This window comes from Falco peregrinus, chromosome 3 (assembly GCF_023634155.1).
Source record: "Falco peregrinus isolate bFalPer1 chromosome 3, bFalPer1.pri, whole genome shotgun sequence".
NCBI lineage: Eukaryota > Metazoa > Chordata > Aves > Falconiformes > Falconidae > Falco > Falco peregrinus.
The window spans coordinates 8,075,161-8,097,730 of record NC_073723.1 but is presented as its reverse complement, the minus strand read 5'-3'; positions in this window follow the sequence as shown (position 1 = coordinate 8,097,730).

The following is a 22,570-nucleotide window of genomic DNA, read 5'->3' as shown; positions in this document are numbered from 1 at the left end:
TATATTCACATACCTTTCAAGGGCATCTTTTATTTGGAGATATGAAAGGATTATAAAATACAAGGATTTAAAATAAATTAGGAGATGCTACAACAATTGTTGAATCAGAAAAAAGAGAGAAACAGTTGAAGATAAGTACTATTGAACATAGAGCACTAAGAATTGTTGACTAAGGATGTGAGATTTTTTTAAAGGAAAGATTGGTGAACTGAGGTCCCAGAAGTCAAGTGTGGAAAAGACAAGGAAAACACTTTTTAAAAGAGGGTATGAATGAGATCTACACACTGTTTTAAACAGTATGGATGGTGAATGGATGTGAATTTGCTTTCTCCATTTTGTTCTCTGAGACTTCTCTTGAGGAAGACTAACACCTTCCCACCAGTAATAACGGCTATTTTCTTACAATCTGCGTGTTGATTTTCTGTCTTTTCCCTTCTCCTCTTTCATTTTTCTTCCAGTTTTATAGCCTTTGGAGTGACCATGTTGCTGAATAAGAAAAAGTAATGACTTTAATATCTGACAGTTTCATTTTAGGCAAATACAGCAGAATTTGAATAGGAGCAAACCAATGGTGTTATCTATAACAAAAAGCTTTTTTGAAATCTCTAATCCCCTTATGAAAGTTACTCTATTCTTGAAGATTTAATTTTGGTATGCTTGTTAAGTCTATGATTATGGGAATATACCCATGAAAATTTCACTTCAGAATATTCTAGGGCTAAAACATATCTACTGTATTAAATAACCTGCATCATCTTGAACTAATTATAGGACTACCTAATGGCCTCATTTTAGCTGAACTGGTTTCAAATCTGATTATAACTTTGACAGAAATTTAACCAGTTTGCAGAGGTTATAGAATATACTATCTGAAATGAAGTAGTATAATTAATCTTAAATTTTACGTAGCTTATGCTTTCTATCAACTCTCCTTGTATCTCCATCCTACACAGTGTTCTGATCACCAGTCAGATAAAACCAACATTTTGTTTCATGAATTTGATCAAGAAGTTTGTATGGAATTCAGACCCACAGTGTTCAAGTCTATCTGACACAATATGTCCTTCCAGATGAGAAATCTACTTGTATCACAGGTGTATGTAATCCTGTCACTGATTTATGGGTGCAGCTTTCCCCAGAGCAATTGATTTGTGCACTTAACTGCTTTATACATCAAATATGCATCTGACATACTGCATTTTAGAAGGGGTCCACAAGTCCTCCAAAAGGTTCTTGTGATTTTTTATTTTTGCAAGTTTGCAGTATTTTCATTGTTATGTGAGTAGTGCAATTTGGTCATTTTCTGTCTTTCAAAAAAAAAAAAAAAGAAAGAAAAAAGGAAAAAAACCAGACTCTCCCTCCCCCCCCCCCCCCCCTCTTTCAAATTAGCAAGAAGACATTGAACAGTATATACAGTGATAGTGGAAGTGTGAAGATGAGTAGTTGCATCTGAGTTGAAGGATGCAGGCTTCACATTTTATTTTGAAGGCAGGCTAAGCTAGGACTGTTCTTTGTGCTGGGTTCCGATTTTTAAGCATAGTTCTCATGAAAACTCTGTTTCCCCCAGATGACATTAAATGTTTGCCCTTATATTCTATTTCTCAATGGAGCAAAGAAATTGCAAGAGGAAGAGAAAGAATCTTTCAAATAGTGAAGATCCAAAGCATGTAGTGCTTTGAAAATCAACACAGCAACCTTGACCATCAGATCTTTGTGTGAGGGACTAGTGCAAACAGTTCCGTAGGGAACAAAAAGTGCTGGACAATGACTTCTGAACCAGATATACCATATATTCCTTTTTATAACATGATATTTGGATAACCTGCACAAAAATGGACTCAAACAAATGGGCAGAAAGCATGAGGGAAACTCAGAAACAGAAGCAATTTAATGAGGAAAAGGAGAAAATTGACTATTGGGCAAGATGGAGAGTTGGGGTAAGATTCCTTTGCCTACATATGTGTAACACTGCTACTTGATCAGAGAATTAAAGCAGTAAAAGATAACATAAACTCACATTAAAAATAGCATACTGAAATTACAAGAAAACCTTTTTCTTCACTTTGTCAAACTTGTTTTCTGTGCAAAAGGAACTGAAACATTTTGATCATTGTTGCTGCATTTGTTACGACAGGGTGTCACTATCAAATTTCAATTCAAAGTTGTTTTCCACTGCACTATTTGGAAAGTGTTATACTGAGATATGGTCACTTACGTGAACAGCTGTTGCAGGCTTACATGTGTGATAAAGTTCTTGGTTTTGTGCTAAGCAAGCAAATGCAAAAAACTTACCATTGCATCTGGCACCACATGTCACCCCTGGTGCCTCAAAAGTGAAACTACAAAGAATGCCTGTGGAAAGTTTATAAACTTTCCTCTTTTCACCAATAAATAGTCCTACCTCTAAGAAATAAAATAACTCAATAGAATAATATGAGGAAGCAAGTTGTAATTTCTTCTTTACAGTGCTGATTACTCACCAGTACTGCTAGTCTGTTACTTCTTGAAAGCATTAAATTTTTCTTAAAAATCATGAAGTTGTTTAGCATATCAGTGCTTTATGATTCTTATACATCAAAGATGTTAATCTCTGTGAGTAGATTCTTATGTGTTCTATTAGCTGGACTTTAACAGATTTCATTAGAGATGAATTTTCATCTTCATCATTAGTAGTGTATCTGCAGCAAACACAGCAGAGAAAAAGCATTATAAATAAACCTCTGAATATTAGAGAAAAATGGCATTGGAAACCATAAACTTCCTTGAGTGCTTTTAAAATGCAAGTATTTTACACATATTATTGTTAATTCTTCATAGTCTATCATAAATCTGTTTCTAGAACATGAGTTAGATATTTGGTCACAAACTGTGATCAAATATAATACAGCACATCATGTACAGTTGAAAAAAACACAATAATGCAATAGTAGGTTAGTTAGACATTAATATTCATAAAGATGTATCTCCCTATTAAATTTTCATAAGGAAAAGAAGCTGACATTTTTTAAACTCTTAATTGATTTCATTAATGTCAATGCTCTTTTTTGATTATCTTTTCACAGTATTTTATTTCATTTATTAATATTTATTAGGGCAGGGTTGTGTTTCACATTAAGTGTTTATGTTAGAATATTTGAAGAGATGTTAAGTATTGTTACATAATAAATTTAAAAATTCAGACATTTTTTTAAAATGTTTATTAAATCAAGTTTGAATTGTTAGCTTTTCCAATTGAATGGAAATGGAAAAAAATAATACCAACATGTTTAATTGTAATTTGAAGTGAAGTTCAACATTACAATTAAGTTCCCATCAGTAATTAGCATTGTGTTCTGAGCTGTTATGAATCAGATACTTTTGAATATTAAATCTAATTTCTGATATGTGGTGGATCATCACCTTTGCTTGCTTGCTTGTTTGTTGTATTGTGTTCATTGTTACAACTTTACCAATCTTGTCTTTTGATTTTTATAAATCATCCATTTATCTGTAGTGTATGAATGGGGTTGATGAATATGAAGGGCATGTAATGCAAGAAAGATGTATTTTTCTGAATCTTTGACATTTATAATTGACCCTCACTATGAATATTTTTTTAATTTTTAAATATATGCATGCTTTTTGCTATAAATAGAACTTAATTGCACTTATTAATCAGATACTATACTAAATAAATTTAAAAATTTTAATTAGTACAACATTTACACATGTATATTTTTAAAAAGGCATGAGAACTTGTGCAATAGAAAACTCAAGAAAATGTAAGCAGTATCATACACAGAGAGTCAAGAGGTAGAAATCTTTTCAATAGGTATTTTGCTTGGTATTAACATGCATATTTCATTTACTTAGCTCACTCTTACAGCATCTGTCAAAACTTATACATTTGAAAGCATCCATCTAGAGAGAAGTATGTGACTATGTAATTGCCTGTCAGGCTGAGTAATTTGTGTAATGGCCAGGACTAAAAGATTCTTAATTAATTGTTTTGAAGATTAGCAGAATCTGTTATGTGTAACAAAATGCATGTTTGGGGCCAGACATCATCTCAACATCAATGTGAATTTCTAACATCTATAAAAAGTAGCATCAAAAAGTTCATACCTAAAATTCAAGTTCTGAAATGATATCTACCTTGATCAAATATCTCCAGATGAAGAGAACAAAAGATCGCCTGTCAGATTAAAAAAAAAAAAAGAAAAAAAAAGAAAAAAAGAAAAAAAAAGACTGTGTTCTTTTCATGTTTGTCATTATCCGCATTACTGATTCTTTTGGCTCTTGTTGCAGGAGAAGCATGAATTCTTGGTGGACCAGTTGTTTCTGATGCAGGATCCAGGATCAAGCCTTGCCTCAGAGCAGGTGTTGGGCCAGTTGCTGAGCCCTTTGCCAGCTCAGTTGCAGGTATGTTAGACAAAACCGGTTGGTGCCACAGAGGGAAAGCAGGAGCTCCCTTCTTGGATGTTCTGGCAGGGCTGCTAGGTTAGGCTGTCTCTGCTGGCATACATTCTCGCAACTTTTATTCATTATCAAGAAGGAGGAAAAAAATCAAGGAAGATATTTTTTTTTTCATGTCTAATCCTCTACTAAAATGAAGAAGCAGTGATGTACAAATATTTTTATGCTGTTAATAGATATCTTGTGATGTGTATTACTGAAAACTTGACTTAACATGCTACCAAAGCAAGAACTTTTAATATGCAGTTTAAAAGCAACACATTTGGCTAGGGATGTGCTGTTAATTTCAAAATGTTGATTGCAATATTTCTCAGAGATATTCTGGGAAAAAAAGAGTCTTATATTTCTTTGTGCTCGTAAGCTAACTCTGCAGTGTACAAGGCTGTTGTCCTAGGAACTGGATGATGCAATTACCATGTGTGGCAAGCTGTCAACACTCAGGCATTTTATATTGGCATGCAATCTTGGCTGTATGAATTTATTTTCAAAGTCTGCATCTAAGGATGTCTATTTGATTGTGGATTGAGGAGGAAAAGATTTGAGTTTAGCAGGAACTTCAGAAAAGGCGTGAAATTTTTTTTAAACAGAAATAATTTTACATGCAAGTGTTTGTGGGGACAGGAGTTAGGATTAAGTAAAAGAGACGAGAGACGAATGGATTAGAGGTGTTGAAGACACCTTGGTTTATCAGCTGGAGGAAAGGAGGATTTAAGAACATAAGAACAATGACAGAAGCATGCTAGACAGAGACAGAGAGAGAGAGAAGGATCAGGAATAAGGATCTGTCATTCAAGTTCTTCTCTCTATGTTCCTCCTCATGGGAACTAAGTAATGGAAGATTTTGTCCCACTGGGGGAAGGGAAAGATTGATGCTTGTGCTTCATACTGTATGAGAAAACGTAGATGTTCAGGCAGTATTCCCTCATTATGGGGTGCAAAGATCTGAACTCATAATCTCTTTTATGTTGGGATGTTTTGGTTGTGTGAGCTTGTTTTTCTGGCCCTCATGTGATCCACCATTTAGGAAAACTTTTCTGTTTTAAGTTAATAATCATGCTAGAAGGCATATCTGAATACTGATGTTAGCCTTGCATTATGTGGATTAAGTAGACAATTGCAGATTCCTTGCCCTTGCAACAAGCATTGCATTACAAGGATGAACACAAACCAAAAGGGCAAAATATATTGATTGTGTAATCATTAGTGGCCATAATAACTTCCTTATGTAAGGCAGTTCATGCGTCCAATAGTGACATGAGAAGACGTTACTAAAATTAAATCTAAAGAAATTCTAGGTTCCGATATCTTTGCTGAGAAAAGAAGATCATATATCTAGAAAAATAACAGGTTCCTATAACAAAAGGAAGGAAATATAGACAGGAAAATTCAGACGGCAAATAGTAGTTAAAAAGGCCAGGTTGGATGCACAGGGTCAGATTGCAAGACAATGTGTGAAGACAGAGAGGAAGGACTTAAAATCTTCAACAGGAGAGTAACATCAAGCAAAAAAAAAATATTTAAGGGAAAAGAAAGGGAATTCCAAAGAAGTTTTGCAATGATAGTGTAAAGAATGAAGAATAAAAATGTACTTGTATTAGAAAATTATTGGAGTAATGAAAAAGCAGAAAAGCAAAATATGGGACAGACAATAAAACAGTATTCTTTTCAGTTACTAGACACAGGAAAACTGTATCAGCTGTTAACTGTTGTTGAATTTGCCTTAATATTTCCTTGGAATGCAAATAGGAAAAAAAAATACCTACATACAGAAAGGAGTCATGTGAGGCTGAATCGTGGAGTACCTTCGTCATTAGTATATGAAAAAAGAAGGTCAATGGTGCACACTGCATTAGGAACACAGTATTGAAGTAAGTCTTTGGAGCAGACAGAATATGCTAGTGGAAGACTAGAGGTGGTGAAGGAAGACAGAATGCTGTGGTCTTTTCACCTAGCTCCCCCCCTCCCTGGTTCTGTTGACCACTCTCTACTCTGTGGTTCAAAGACCTTTAATTTAACATGTTTCAAACCAAACCATACCAAACCTAAATGTCTCAGCTTAGTCTTACCATTTGCAGTTGACATGTATTCTCGTAGTGTGTGGAGGCAAATGCCTGCATCCAAAAAATATGGCTATCCCATATTCAGACCTTGAGTTTTGATCCACAGCTACATCACTGATGTAGTAAATAATAATAAAAAAAGTGGAAACATATGTGGTATGTTATTTAAGAGCAATCTCTTTCAGATTATGTATCTGTAAGCAAAAACAACAGTATCAGTTGTATCCTTACTTTGAATACAGAACTTTAGTGCAAAGGTTTTGTGTCTTATTGGGGTATTCTGAGGATAAAGGTGTGAAACAAAATAGGTGTCTATATCCAGATCTCTTTAGTCTTCCAATGCTTTATGGTGTAGTATTTTATCTTACTGTTAATTATTAATGAATGCAGCTTAGGTTTAGCAACAGGAAGTTTTTGGGAGCCTTCTCAACTTAAAAACACTGAAAGAAGTATCTTGCTATTTCTGTATTTCACACAGTATTTTATTTCTGTATCTAGAAAAGTTTCCTCTCTGATAGTTATTGAAAGGTGATACATATATCAAAGACATTGTATTCACATGCTTGGTAGTTAATCAAAAGTGTTATGTAACAACATGACATACTACCACAATTTAGAATTCTTTGGCATATTCATACTGCATAAACTGCTAATTTCTAAGCAAATAGCTGCATTCTGAATTATTTAGAACATTTGTTCTTTAGCTAGTTGACAGTTAATTGATGTTTTGAGAGACAGTCAGCTAAACAGTATGTGAATGGATTCAGACCTTACTTCTCATGGAGACAAGAGGCAGTTTACGAGCTACTTCCACCAAGGCAGCTACATTCCTCTCTTGCCAGAGACTGGAGGCTTGAGAAGTTGCTGCTTTAAGTGCAAAAACATTAACAACAGTCCACAAGACTTTGAACAAACCTATCATATCTATTAAATCCTGGGGAGCAAGAGTAGTTACTACCTTATAGCATGCTGAGAAACAGAAAACCAGTTTTTGAAGCGAGAAGCCAGAAAAAAGAAAAAAAGAAAGGATGCAGGAGACCTGGATGATTTTTTATTCTGAATGTTCTTCAGGATCATCAAAGAGCATGGAATGCTTGTTGTAAAACTCACGTACAGAAATAAATTATGAATATGCACAGCACAATATAGAAGGTTACTTCAGCATTTAGAAAAGCCTACAAGGTCCACCTATTTTGAATATGCAAATACATTTTCATGCAAAGGTTTCCAAATTACTTCAACAGCAACACCAAGACAGCACCATTTAAGATGTTTCAGCATTGCTGTCAAAATGGTAATCTGTTTAGAAAAATTCTTCAATCCAAGGAACAGTACAATCATTTTAAACTAAAATCATATTTGGTGAACTAAACTCAGTATCCTCTATTAGTCTATGGTTTAACATCAGGGGCTTAAGGAAGATCAGAACAAGGGTAAACATGTAGAGCTACTTACCCCAAATGTTCTCCTTTCTATTAGGAACTTGTAGTTCTTCCTTCAGGGATGGTATCTTGCTTGTGAGGAATTACTGAAGTATTCAGAGGGCAGCACACCTATTTATGAAATACCTTGTTTTACCCAGTCTTATCTAGCTCTCTTCAAAGCTCAGATGCATGTATATTAATGGCTTTGGACCAAATGATACAGCACACAAGAACAGCAACTTGCAGATTCTTAACTTTATTTGGGGCTGGTGAATTTTGTACTTCTAGTGTGGCTTGGTTTTTTTTTGCCTTTTTTTTTTTTTTTACTATTATTATTATTATTGTTATATTATTATTGTTATTATTATTATTATTATTATTTAATCTTTGAAAACGTTTTGGTAATTTGAAATACCTTGCCCAGCTTAGAACAGTGCCTTCCCTTTTACATAACTGTAATTGTTGTTTTCTGTATTTCAATACTGGTTTTGACCACAGTACTCATCTGACTGTTAGATTTTATTCTCTTGGGACTTTATACTGCCTGTTATCCTGTCACTCATTGTTACATGTATTGCATGGGATAGCAAGATTTATTGAAGAAACACTGAAAAAGTAGAATCTGACTTATGTGGGACTTGTCAAAGAGAAAATATAGTGCTTAATGTTTGTAGGTGTGCATTTGACTTCATGGGATACTGCGAAGCTACAGTAGTGCATTGTGCAGCATTTATGTCACGTCAAAATTTGCTCTGTATCGGAGAAGAGTGCGATCGTTTTCCTCTAGATGGCAGGTTTTGGCAAGCTTTGCTGTAGACGTATGGCTAAATAGTCTTTCAGGATAAATTACCAAGTTTAGGCACTAGCTTAATCCTACTACCTTATTTCAGTACCCCACGGGGGTGGAGAGTGTGTGTGTGTGGGGTGGGTGGTGTGTGGTGTGTGTGTGGGGGTGTGCGCGCACGCGTGCATGTCTGTGGGTGTGTGTGTATACAAAAATCCTGTGTGGTTAGGAACTGGTGTTTGGACCCCACCAGTTCCCTTTACTTTCTGGACCCCAATCTCCACATTTGGCCAGTAGATACAGTAGGAATTAAACCTCTTGCTGGCAAAGATCTTAAAAGCCTCTTCTAAACCATTATTGATTTAAATAGATCAGGAACATCTGGTTTTATTTGAAAATGAGTATATAACTTCCAGTCACAGGAAAAGTCAGAGGAAATCCTAGTTTTCTATCATTTTCTGAAACTGTTTAGCTGTTTGTTAACCTTTGAAAGATAGTTACACCATATATTACAATCTTCAAATAATACAATTTGTTGTGATTGCATCCCAAATGATGACAGGGTGAAACAGGGTGAAACAACTGTTTTGGAGATGTCAGTTATCACTTATGAATTGTCACATCTTTCAAATACAAAATTCTAACTTTTAGGTATTTTTCTAGTCAAAACATATATTTGTATGTAATGGGGGAAAAAAAGCTACTTGATTTCTTAAGCGATGTGGTATTTTTAATAAAATGAAAACGTATTATAAGTGTGCTCCTTCACTTGCCTCATTTATTGCGCATAACTAGGTTTAAGTAAAAGTGTGTGTGTGTGTCTGTGTGTCTCTGTGTGTGTGTGTGTAAAAAACAATATATAAGGCAAAGTTCAGGATACAGAACATATTCTCCTTTCTAAAGGAGAATAAAATAAACCCTGACGTTCAGTATTATCTTCTTTTGAAACTTCTGTAGCATTGTTTTATAACTCACTCTTTATACATTGTTTGTGAATGTGAAACGATGGTGGTAATTTAAGTAATATATTGCCAGCATTTCAAATTCAGTATTAGGCACTATTCATTCCATGCACATTGATGAAAATTCAATCACACAGTTTGCAATACTCTTTGAATTAGACATAATACTCATATCAGCTTTTCAAACAGGGCAGCCAGTGAACATATTTTGTAGAATCTCTTCAGTTGCAGAAATGCATCATGACTGAAAGTTTTCTAGAATGGATGATGACTACTGTACTTGCACCCATTTCATGCAGAAATATCCCATGTAAACTCTTGTACTTGTGTGTGTCATAATTTTCCATTCACTGCCAATAACCAAACTCACAGTTCCTGTAATCACTAAAGTCTGGATCTTTGACACAGTACAGAAACCTAATGATGTTGTGAACTGGCTCTCGAAGAATAACTGCTAGGATTCTGAAGATTATATTTTGAAGTATAAACAGGCTTTTGGGCAGTAAGACTGTGCTCAAGAAGAATTGCAGACTGCCCTTTATAGGGCAGAGAAATGAAGAAACAGCAAAATCTTCAGAGAAAATACTTAATGGTTTTCAGGCAACAAAATATTTCCACAGTATCATTATACCGTTCAGTTCTTAGTTTGTGTGTTGCCTCCACATGTGAAACTGCCTTTTCTCAATGTTAGTTTTTAGTAGTGTTCTCTGTTTTTTGCGGTTTTTGCTCTGAACCAGTTTTCCATAAATACAAATACCAAAAAGTACAGTGTTGACAATGATGTGGAAATCGACAGATTGGTGGTTAATAGTAGCTTTTTTGCTCCCTCTAGAATGTTGAAAAATTAAAAAGTTGTAAAAACAAAATTAAATCCTCATGGTTTCTCCAGCAAAATTTTCTTCTCAGATAAGATTTCTAGGTGTGATGGCAATGCCCAAATGAGGGGAAAAAGTAAAACAACTGTAAACAATGCAATATCTGTCATTTTGTTGAGTGAAAGTTCTCTCTTGAAGATTGCTTCTATATGCTGTCCTATAGCGCAAGATAAGTTTAAGTACTTTGGCTTACACAAACAAGCACTAACCTAAGAATACAGAGAAAAAGAGGAGTTACGTCTCGTTTACTGGTGTGAAACGTGCAGCCTCCCTGTCACTGCAAGCATGTCTTTGATCTCTCTTTCCTGTCAGAATTATTTCTGACCCTGAGGGTAAAGGAAATAATTTTTTAGAATAACTAGGTGTATGCCAAGAAACACTCAAATATTCAACAAGACAGACTGGCTACATTTGTGTATTGGATATGTGTAGAGGGTTTATTTTTAGTTTAAAATATATCTTCTTTGAGGATAGATTTATTTACTGAACTCTGCTTTGTGAAGGGATATATTCAAACAATGATTCTAAAAAGATATTTAAATAATTAAAATTTCATCACTGTCCTGTAGGTAAGTAGTATTTCTGAATACTTGAGGGCATGGAGTAATCTGCAGGTTTTAACAGCTTCCACTTTGTAATTCTTCTGTGCCACCAAGGAGCAATACTTTTGCCTACATTCATGATGGCAATACTTCAGTGCCTCATAAAAGGTATTACCTGTTGTTATCATTGTGTTACCTGTCATGTGCCTATCACAAATTTATAAACCCTAATCCAAGATATCCCTTCTAATAACAACTTCTGAGCTCCACCTGTTCATCAAAGAAAAAGGCTGCTAGAGGTGCCACCTGCATACGCTACCCTTACTGTGGCAGCTTATCTAGTGATATTTGAGAAATCTCCACTCACTTTGAGGCAGAGTGATTGTTCCCCAGCAACCAGGATTTTGTTCATTTATTTTAAGGAGTCATGTCTCATGGTAACTAAATTAAAAAAAAAAAAAAAAAAAAAAAAATTACATGTGAAAGAAGCCAACCATTCTACTGTAAATACTGGGTCAGTTTATGAAACATATTAAAATCATACACTTTTTTTTTTTCCAAGAAAAGTGCTATAAATGGTTTTATATTTTGTGCACATAGGAAAATGAGTGTCTTCCAGAAAACTCCATGTACAAAAATTGCATCAGCAAGTTCATAGGAGTTGCTGCACTGTACTAAAAAAAGGTAGGTGCTTAATAATAAAGAAGTCAATAGGGAAATTAATGCTAAACTGTTAATTTGCAATATTATTGTTCCTTTGCACTTTCTGGCTTTATTTTAGTTTAATTGAGAGGTTCACAGTGCTTTCAGGGACTTGGCCACTCTACAAGGAGAACCAGGAATTAAGGCATGGGAGGGGGGTGAGGGAAGAACATTCTGGGAGACAGTGCTCGTGGAATTGAAAAGCGCCTGTTGTGCTGCAGCTCTGGAAGAAATGATATGTTTGTCCTCAAAGCTTCGTGGAAATTACATTGTTGTCATTGCAAAAACACTCCAGCTGTGAGAAGTCTGCATAAGTAGAGGATAAATGAATGGGTTTTCTTGTTGTTGTTTTGTAAGCACTATTAATATGCTGATGGTTTGATTTATTACTTTTTATAATTTATTTTTTAACAAATCAAAATTATGCTTTTGATGACAACTGTTCCTGCTACCTAGGTCTCTTACAAACCCTTTTGCAACAGAAAAAGGAGTCTCATCAGTCACTTATATAGGTGTTTGTAAATAAAGACAAGATTTAGGCAGACATAGGAAGATAGTGTGCCACTGCATCATTTCTGTCCAATCTGCTGTGTTTTGGAGCCCGTATTGTTTTACCTTTTACTGAATTAACATGATGTCTGCCAAGCAGTCAAGATATGTGATGGTTAGCCATCTTTTTTTATATATATGCAAAGGTTAGCTATTTGTGTTGGGCGTTAGGATTGAACCTGAAGGCACAGAGGCTGTAGAGGACTTTCTAAGAGCAAAATGTTGCCTAGAATTACATTTAATAAATATATTAAATGAATATGTCTCATCTACAAGTAGGGCAGGAAGGAGGATCCAGGAACCTACAGGCCTGTCAGCCTGACCTCGGTGCCAGGGAAGTTTATGTATCACATCATCTTGAGTGCCACCATGTAGCACATGCAGGACTACTGGGGGATCAGGCCCAGGCAGCATGGCTTTATGAAAGGCAGATCCTGCTTGATGAACCTTATCTCCTTCTACAACAAGATGACCTGCCTAGTGGATGAGATGACCTGCCTAGTGGATGAGGGAAAGACTATGGAAGTTGTCTACCTGCACTTTAGTAAAGCCTTTGACAATATCTCCCTCATCGGTCTCCTGGAGAAACAGGCTGCTCATGATCGGGATGGGTGTACTCTATGCTGGACTCCACAGCTGAGCCCAAAGACTCATAGTAAAAGGAGTTACATCTGACTTGGGACTGGTCACAAGTGGTGTTCCCCAGGGTTCAGTACTGGGGCCAGTTCTGTTTAGTATCTTTATTGACACTCTGGATCAGTTTGTACTCTCAGTAAGTTTGCAGACAACGACAAGTTGGGCAGAAGTGTTGATGTTCTTGAGGGCAGGAAGGCTTTACAGAGGGATCTGGACAGGCTGGATCAACGGGCTGAGGCCAGCTGTACGAGGTTCAACAAGAAGTGTTGGGTCCTGCACTTGGGTCACAGCAACCCCAATACAATGCTACAGGCTTGGGGAAGCGTGGCTCGGAAGCTGCCTGATGGAAAAGGACTTCAGGGTCTTGGATGATGGCCAGCTTGAGCATGAGCCAGTGGTGTGCCCAGGTGGCCAAAAAGGCCAATAGCATCCTGGCTTGTATCTGAAATAGCGTGGCCAGCAGGACAAGTGAACGGATTGTTCCCCTGTACTCGGCATTGATGGGGCTGCATCTCAAATGCTGGGCCCCTCACTTCAGGAGAGTGATATTGATATTTTAGGTGCTAAAGCGTGTCCAGAAAAGGGCAAAAAAGCTGGTGAAGGGTCTAGAATACATCTTATGAGGAGAAGCTGAGGGAACTGGGGTTACTTAGTCTGGAGAAAACAAGTCTTATTGCTCTCTACAATTACCCGAAAGGAGGTTGTAGACAGGTGGGGGTAGGTCTCTTCTTCCAGATAACAAGCAACAGAATGAGAGGAAAGAGCCTCAAGTTGTACCACGAGAGTTTTAGATGGGATATTAGGAAAAGTTTCTGCACTAAAAGGGTGGTCAAACATTGGAACAGGCTGCCCAGGGAGATGGTGGAATTACCATCCCTGGAGGTATTTAAAATATGCATAGATGCGGTGCTTAGCAACATTGTTTAGTGGTGGACTTGGCAGTCCCGGGTTAATGGTTGAACTCTACGATTTCAGAGGTCTTTTCCAACCTAAATGATTCTATGATTTCTCACAGATGGCCTTATGTAGAGTTGTATCCAAGGTGCAGTTTAGTTGCTGGCGTGATAGGTTGAGCAGAAATGCACAGTAGGTCCAAATAATAGGTGAAGATGCCTTTATGTATTTGTCTTTCTAGTGAGCTTAGACAACTTGGGTGTAATTAGGGGTATTGAGATTTTGCCATCCCAATGTAAGACATCTGATTTTTTAGTCGGTTTTAAAGGAATCTTTAATAAGCATGAGTGATTTCAGCTTACATTTTTTTTGCCTCATCCCAAAGTTAGTACTTTGACATTGTGAGAAAGTATCTGCTACCAAAAAAATTATTAAGTTACTCCTTGCGAAGAGAACTGCTGTTAAGAATGTTTAGATGTCCTTCTAGTTAGTGCTGTTAAAGGCTGAAAAAGGGCATAGTCAATGGACTGTAACTTTTTTCTTGATTTAGAAATCTACATATGCTTGTCTTATTTGGCATAATAATCAAACTAATAAAGTTTCCAGCTCTGAAGATGATTCTAGTTCACTGCACTGGAATGGCTGAATCCATAAGCTACCCAGTAAAACTAAATCATTAAGTAGAAACTAAAATGAAATATGTTTATAAAGCTATTTTCAGGTATTATCTAAGAGATGCATATCATCATACCACATCATTTTATTTTCTCAGCAAATTGTTTTTAGGGGATATGTGCAGCAGAGTACTTATAAAATTCAATGCAATTCAATGTAATGAAGAAATTTGCATTTGAAGCACAGTCACTTACAAATGTTATGGGACAAGCAGCATTCTATTAGATGGCATTTCAAATGTTTCTGAACAGCAGCTGAGGAGGATATTTCCTGATGTGGCTCTATTACTGCAGCAAATTTTCTCTTCATCTGTAACTACTTCTTAAAAATAGAAAAGGCAAAACGGAAACTTCAGTTACCGGAGAATACAAAGGACCTCAATTCATCTTTTGAGAGAAGTAATGAGCAGAAGGCAGCAGTTAGTCATCCACTGAAGCTTTCCAGTGGAGACACTCTGATAATTTGATTGCTCATTTTGAAACAGAAGTTCTCTCTGTCCCCAGAAGGTTTTTCTTTTTATTGGCAGCTCTGATAAGTAGTTTGTTTCATGAAAAAAAGGTAACAAATAATGCCTTATAAAATTTTCTCTGTCAGACTCTCTCTTTTCGTACCCTCCTTCTCTTGTTTCTTCCAGATTTTTATTGGAAAAAGACCCAGTACTCTGCCTGGACAATAACCTGAGGACTCAGGCTGTATGTGTGACTAGTTCATAGAATTCTGTAATAAGTCATCCCTAGGCTACCAAAATGCCAGTGGAACTTTCCTGTTTTCATTTTTGTAGTCTCCAGCTTTAATAGCCTCTATAGTTTATGGCCATACACATGAACATCTTTAACTTTATTCTTGATTTTGTTTTCTCTGATCTATCCTGAGTTGTTTTGTGTCCCAGAGCCACCTTCCAATGGTGTACTGTGGCATTCTGCCACGCTGCATATCTCTAGCAGTTACCTTTGCTACTAGTAGAAAACTACTCTGCTTATGTTTTGAAATACAGTAGAAAAGTATGTTTTTCTAGAAAAGTCTCAGTAGTACATTGAGGCACAAGTGTTGATAAACCTTCTTATATCCATCAGAAAAAAACGTGGCATTTTTGATGTGGAGTTGAGCAGAGAGCTGGGCAGCAGACTCAGTGTAAATGTACAATGTAGAAAATGATTATTTCACCTCTGTAATGATAGCCATCTATCTACAGCTGTCTCCTTATTGATGTTTTTAAGACTCAGTTTAGGAATTTGTTTGCTTTGTCCACCATTTGGATTTTAAACTTCCCCCTGTTAACTATTAAAAATGAAAACTAAAATTTTAACTGCATGCCCATAAAAAGTACATAGAACACTTATTCTTAATTCCTGCTGAACATCTCCCTGTTTCTACAATTTACATAATGGATCCTGAAAGACAAAAGGGGGGAATTATACTTTAGAAATTGTGGTTATTCAGTATATTAAAGGATCAAGATATCTCACAGGGTATGGAATGATCAGTCCAAAATTGTTTGGTCCTTCTGAATTTCATCATCTCAGAAGAATTATAAATCAAAGGCATGTAGCTATAAATGTACCCTGTGGAAGGATATAGACTCCTCAACAGTATGCTTCATCAGCTTATTTGGCATTGTGGCTTAGGTGGAGTGACATCACATAATTTGTGATGACTTTACCCTGACATCTTCCCATCTCAAAGGATTAATGGACCAAAGTCACAGAAATGTCATCAGTGATAAATTCAAGCTAGACTTTAATCTTCCTCACTTGATGTAACATCAAAGAGGAATAACACAGCCAGCAAGATACTTTAGACAACTTATTAAAAAAAAAGATACACAACTGACAGATTGAGTGAAAATTGTATTGATAATTTAAGGTGTGTTTTCCTTCAGAGTTTGCAAGGTCTTCACATATAAAGGCTCAAGTTAACTGGAGTTTCAGAAAAGATGCAAACTTCTGTAATTCTGCAGTGAGTGTATTTCCTGTCTTTCTAGCATATTAATGTTAATTGTTAAAAGGGCTCTATTCAGTACCTAATTTGAATAATAAAAATACAGTTATTATTGAAAACAATGCTGCTGACTGCTTGTCCTTGAGACTGGGACTCTAAAGTTATACATAAGGCCTATACACTTTGTCCTATAAACTTCAGGTATTTGCTTTAAGTGCCTAAAACAGAGGTGAGGTTGCCCTTGGGTCCTACCATAATCAATGGATAAAGACAGGAAATTCCAAAGAATGAATCACTTTACAGCTAGGTTCTAGTGATATTTTAATGCAATGTAATACTTGGATTTTATTCCTCTCTTTCCATATTAAAAATCTGACCTTTTAAAAAATAGGAAACACAGTCTGCATGTATTGGACAAATTCTGTTTTGATCTGTGATGTTGACTTTCAGCCTTCATGAAAACCTACCTGGACACAGCTAGGATTTTTTTTTTAACGCCTTGCAGTCATCTGGAGTATTTCTGGTTTAATTGTCTTTATTGCCTCATTTCAATGACAACTGATCTCAAATCCAGTAACAACTAATGTATTGAATTTAATGTCAGTAGAGAAGCTGGTGATCAGACGGTGAAAAATTGGGACTAAATATTGGTGGAACATTGTCTTAAAAAATACAACCTTTTTACAACTTTTTTCTCAAAAGCTGATCTCTCCAAAACAGATAGAATTACAGTATATCCAGAGCATGGTGTGCTCAAGAAGAATGTATTTTCTTTCTATTGACTAAGTCTTTGATCTTTCTTTGTTACAGAAAGTGACAAATCTACAATATTTCAGATTTGGGGTTTGTGGGTTATTTTGGTTTTGGTCTGGTAGTTTGTTGTTTTTTTTTTCCTTGGGTTTTTTTTGGTGTGTTTTGTTTTGTTTAAAATATAAATACTCATCCAATGTAAAGTAATATATTGTTATTTCATACAAAAGTCACAAAAGGCCTTTACTTGCTATAAACTTTTGGCCAGTTCTAAATTTGGCTCAATTCAAATCCATGAATTCAAAGTGAAAGGCTCCAGATCCCATTACTAAACTTGTCATCCATGTATCCATGTGGTTCTCTTCAATGTATGGTTTTCTTCTTCCACTGTAGAAGTTTTTTTGCTAAACTGACCTCTATTTCAATACAAAGAAATGGTTAGATCCAAGTTTTAATATCAATATCCCATTTTTTATTTCACTAACACAGTTGCAATTACGTCTTTTTTCAAAAACTAGTCTCTGCCAGATAGTTTTTTATTATTTTTTCTTATGCTAGAAATATCACCTTTTTCAGATTTAAAACTGTTAATTGAGACATCTCAGAACATAAAGCAAAAAGCTTATGGAAACCTTCAATGTTTCTCTGATTTCTTCTTTAATTTAAGCACAAGTTTGACTGGATTAGAATGCAAAGGCACAACTGCATCATAATTTTTTGGGACTTTGTTTTTTTAAAATACACAGTAATAGAAGAAAGTTTGATTGATATATCAAGAAGCAGTTCCTTTAAAAGCAAAGCCATCTCTGTTTCTATGTAAGTAATGAAAGGCCTGAAAGGTTATTTCAGTAGAAGAAATAGATTTTGAGTTGCTGGCTAGAAACATGTCCTTTAGAATATATTTTTTTATATTTCATCAGAGACACTATAATTAACCTTAGAGCAACGGATGAAACCCACTGTCAGCAATTGACAAAATAACTTTGTCTTCTAATGGCTACTAGTCATATAGTGTTATTTCAATAACACTTTCCTTCATGTAAAAGCTGTATCAGAACTCTTCACCACCACCACAGATAGAATTCTGTCCCCTCTTCTCTATACAAATACCCTCTTCTGTTGTTTAAGAAATGTGACCTGTGCACTGAAGTTAAAGCAATAACATAGTAAAAAGGAAGAACAGCAAATAGTTCAATCACATGAGGAAAGTAGCACCAGTGTCAGATACCTGTGAGTTTTACATAGCAAAGGAATAGGGGGAAGTTTTTATTTTTCTAATCTACTTAAAAACTTGGTAGAGCAGAAGAAAAGGAAAAAAAGATTCTGGTTTAAATATTTGGTGGTGTAGTGTATCATCCTTAAAAATAAAAAAAAAAGATGTTATCCTATGCTGCATGATTTATGTCTGCAACAATTTGCTGATGTTGAAAGGAAGAATATACATGTATCTCAGTAAAAGGAGTCTTATAAAAGAGTAAACATATTCAAGAGGAAATCATAACATACTTCTTCATACAGTTGCTACAGGTTAGTCTACAATGCTAAATATTCATAGAATTATAGAATGGGTTGGGTTGGAAGGGATCTTAAATATCACCTGGTTCCAACTCCCCTGCCATAAGCAGGGACACCTTCCACCAGACCAGGTTGCTCAAAGCCCCACCCAGCCTGGCCTTGAGCACTGCCAGGGATGGGACATCCACAGCTTCTCTGGACAACACCTTCCGGTGTCTCACCACCCTCATAGTGAATAATTTCTTCCTTATGCTTAACCTAAATCTACCCTTTCTCAGTTTAAACCCATTCCCCCTTGTCCTATCACTACATGTCCTTGTAAAAAGTCCCTCTCCAGCCTTTTGGTGGGCAAATAAATTTTACAGCTTTTTCTAAGGAAGGTGCTTAACATGACTAGCTTTATTGCATAATGATGTATTTGCATATAATTCCATATTTGGAATACTTCCTTTGCAAGCGTAATGTAAGGTAATTCTTTCTTTTAAAATATTGTAGTGACTCGTTTTGATGGTTTCCTTTACTGTTAACAAATACAACAGTTTCTTGTTTTGATATAAAGCCCAATTTCATTAGGTCAATATGTTTCATTGTAGAAAATTTATTTTGCTTCTTTCTGTCTGCTAACAAAAGCTTAGGCTGAGAACAGCAAAGGGAATTAGTCTAGAAGATCATTTTGGGATTAGAAAAATGCACAATTATATTTGAAAATGCTGAGATTTAGAAGGAATTAATAATTTCCCCTGATCAATGACATTTTTTTTAAAAAAAATGTTTGTTGATTTTTTTCCCATGATAAAAAAAAAAAAAAGAGTGAGCTGTGAATGCTCTTTCATGTCTTTGAAATACTGTTAGTTAGCTTTTATTAGTTTTTAGATATTATTTTTTTAACAATCCAGTGTAAAACTGCCAAGAAGATGGCCATAATAAAAATAATAAATTCAATAGCCAATGACATATTCTTGTCCTTCCTTTCAAATCATGTATTTTAAGTACTTCCTGCTTCATATTGTACTTGGTACATCTTGCTATCAGTTCACTACAACAGTCCTCCTGAACTGATTGTATTTACCCTATTTTAATTCTGCTCACCATCTTACCCTCACAATTGTAATCTCCCCTAACCCGAGCTGTTCAAAAACTGTGCATCCTAACTTGTAATGAATCTCTTCTTTAAGTAAATAGGTTTTCTGTTCAGCCTCTGCTTTCCACAATTCCAGTAATTTCTTTTCATGCCCTAGCATATTTTATGACTTCTTGGCAATGTTTATTTGAACATGGGTGTCTCCTAAGCATTTCTTCCATCCCTGATCCTTCTTGGATTCTCTGCTCCTGGGCTAAATCTCTGCATGGTCACAGCAGTTGCCTCATTACCTCATCTCAGTTTGACAGATGCTGTTTTCTTTGTTTTTGTCTACCGTGGTTCTTCAGTTCCCATAGAAACCTGTTTAGATGCACGGCCCATCCAGCTTGGTATTTTAGCTCTCTGTTGTCTGGAGACAGGACTAGTACCCCCAGATGGAATGACTGACCAGGTCTGGCTCCCTCAGCCTAAGCACGGGGAAGAAGTGTGCCTACCCTGTGAATCTGCACTCTCTGAGTGGTTGAGTCCAAACTAATCAAGGAATCATTAGGTACTGTGATGCTCGTTACAGACCTTCATTTCTTAGGTGCAAGCCAAATTACAGTTCCTGTAAACACTAAAAATATGTAGTGCTTCCAGGGCTTTTAAGTTTTGACTGCAGCTGCAGCAATAATATCTCCTCATTTCACGTCTTTATAGGGTTGCTTTACAACCACTATGAATAGAAACAGCTTTTCTGAAAACAGGGAGAATTTTCTTACAAATGGGTGATTTTAGGTCTTTCTTGCCTGTGAGAACTTCCTATTTGTCTCAGCTGAGAAGGAATCTGCCGATCTTTTTTAATGTGACAAGAGACAAGAACTGTAGAGGAACATCAAGTCTGCTAGGCAAAGAGATGTAAGGTGCTATCTGTGTCTCTGCCAAGCTTTTGGTTTGTCAGAATCACACCCAACTATATCAAAATAAAATAAAACATTTAAGAACCTAGAAGTGTAAATTAGAGCATAACATTTTTAATGGTTAGTAGTTTTTCTGTCTCAGCTGATGCACCTGCACATTGAACTATATGTTTCGGCACCAAATCCCACATGCCTTCTTCACATGACTACCCTGTGGACCTGCACCTATGAATAAAATTATAACACTTGTTTATCTGATTTTGAGGTTCTTGAGATTTTAATGCTATGTAAATCCTATTCAGATGTATGGTGCTATACAGTAGTAATAATTGTTGTTCAGGAAATTATTTTCAACTATTTTGTCCAGTTTTCAGATGAGATACTTTTCTTCTTACTAGCTGGTGCAGTGCTGTGTTTTGGATTTAGTGTGAGAACAATGTTGATAGGACACTGATGGTTGTGGTTGTTGCTGGGTGATGTTTATACTAGGTCAAGGACTTTTCAGTTTTTCAGGCATTGCCAGTGAGAGGGCTGGAGGGACATGGGAAATGGGGAGGGGACACAGCCAGGACAGGTGACCCGAACTGGCCAAAGGGATATTCCATGCTATGTGACATCATGCTGATTATGTAAACTGGGGGAAAAAGAAGGAAGTGGGGGATGTTTGACGTTATGGCATTTATCTTCCTGAGTAACTGTTACGTGTAATGGATCCCTGCTGTCCTGGGGATGGCTGAGCATGTGCCTGTCCATGGAAAGTGGTGAACGAATTCCTTGTTGTCTTTGCTTGTGTGCACGGCTTTTGCTTTCCCTATTAAACTATCTTTATCTCAACCCAGGAGTTTTCTCACTTTTCCTCTTCCGAACCTCTCCCCCATCCCACTGTGGGGGACTTGAGCGAGTGGCTGCATGGTGCTTAGTCACCAGCCCAGGTTAAACCATGACATTTTGTTAAACTGTTATTGAAATATGATAATTACAAGATGGGGAAAAAAGAATTGTATCTAGAATAGTCTAAAAAACATTTTTCATCTGCTTGCTGCTCCATCTCTGGATAGATTTTTCTATTTCTCAACACACTGTGAAATGCGGTCCTGAGTACTGATAAGCAGTAATGCGTTAGCAGTAAATTTAAGACACAGTAAAATACATTTTCAATGACTGGTGCTCGATAAGGCAGAATACTTGTTCCTATTAGAGGCACCTATACCATTTTTTGGTCAAGGTCTTTCAAAGGAATGTTAGGATGTAGAATACACAATTTGGGTGTACACGCAAAAGTCCCAATGAATAAAATAATCTTGTAGTTTCCTTTGTTGCCTGTGTTTCAGAGACCTATATATGAAAAATAAATTGTATTAATGTCTTGTTTCATTTGACCTAACTGCAGCTGTCACGTGAAAATTTCTGTCACTTGTGATTCAGTCTTTGTAATGAAATTTAGTTGTTTTTATAAATCCATAGATCTCCTGAAAAGAGAAAATAGGTGATGCAAATTCAATGATGGAAAATAGAAAACACAATACAGTACAAAGGATTAGATGCCTAAATCTCTGAATGAACATCTGCAGATCCTGAAAACTTGTTTATAACAGCTGATTCATGTTCAGAGCATCTGAAGGAGAAAATTATTATTTCTTGGTTTTATCTCCTTTAAAGCACAAGGCAAAACAGTTTTGGTTTGAGGGTTTTTTTTTCTGTTGGACTCTTTGCAGTGTTATTGAAGTGTTTGCTACTTAGCATTTGTCAGTCTTTTTCTTAATTTAATTTTAAATGTTTCTTTTTCTCTTAAAAAGTAAATAGGGGAAACTATTGAATTGATGAGAACC